We start from the raw sequence: 1,283 nt of genomic DNA on the forward strand, positions 1-1,283 counted from the left end.
TCACCAGAGCCTGGCCTTCCTGGAACTGTGCTCTGATCATAAGCAAGGAGAATGAAGTTTTAAGGAAGAACAAGAACATCCATCAGGAAACCCTCGCTCCTTTTTCCCACCGATGCACCCTGCTACCCACCAAACACAAGGGGCTTATTGCAGTACTAGGAGGACTTTTGAAATGCCACCTTCAGCATCCTCAAGTAAAGGAGCTTGGAAATCAGACCAGCCTATGTTGGAATCCCCCTTGTGCCACTTTAGAAGCTGTGTAATCTTGAGCAAGTTCACTTTACCTCTCTGAAACTCAGCTTCTTCATTTGAAATATGGGACCTTTTGCTAGATTTCATAAGACTTAGGTTAGGTAAGACATGTGAGTGCATCTGACATGTATTTTGGGTGAGTGTCAGCCTCCTTTTCTAAGAAGTTCCTGCTTTGACCTCATTTGGAAGTTACTGGAGAAGTACAAACTGCTGTGGTCCTTGGAGGAGATGATAAATACTCTTGACCCATCCCAATAAAGCCCTCCTCAGCTGCCCATTCTGGGACTGCCCAACCCCACCTGTTCAGGTCTAGTTTGTGCTTCTCCCATGTAAGCACATTTTTCAAATCCTCACCATATCATTGCAAAACAGACTGGGCACGCATTTCTCCCCTTGTTTCATAGACGGGCAGGCCCCAGGCCTTGAGACTTCTGTGGTTTATCCTAGGCCACCCAGCAAGCTGAGGTATGGCCTAGAACAGGCTTCCTCAACGTTGGTGCCACTGACAATTGAGGGGGAATGGTTCCTCGTTGTAACAGGCCCCTGTGCCTTTGTGGGATATTTAGCAACATCTCTAGACTCTACCCACTAGATGCCAACAGTACCCCATCCCCAGCCATAACAACCAAAAATGTCTCTGGACATTGCCAAATGTCCCCTTGGTGGATAATACCAGCACCACTGAGAACCACTGGCCTAGAACTGTTTGTTCAGCATGCAACCTAATGTTTTCTATGAATACACAACTCCAAGGGCCAATATTTTTCTTCTTCTCACAACATATAACATAATCTGTTGAAAGTGGATAGAACCCATATTTCAACATCCCCATTTGGCATCTTTTTCCAAGTATTTCCAGGGTGTCAATTAGGGAAAATGGAAAAAGAATATTGGCCACGGGCCATTTTTCCATTGGGCTTTGAGAAAATCCCCATCTTGAATTTTCCTAGTATATCTCTGTCTGATAAGCCCACTCATAAAACCAGGGCCTTAGCCAGGACCACACATATAGGACTCCTTACGGACACACC

The sequence above is a fragment of the Oryx dammah genome, unplaced genomic scaffold (assembly GCF_014754425.2).
Source record: "Oryx dammah isolate SB20612 unplaced genomic scaffold, SCBI_Odam_1.1 HiC_scaffold_21, whole genome shotgun sequence".
Classification (NCBI taxonomy): Eukaryota; Metazoa; Chordata; class Mammalia; order Artiodactyla; family Bovidae; genus Oryx; species Oryx dammah.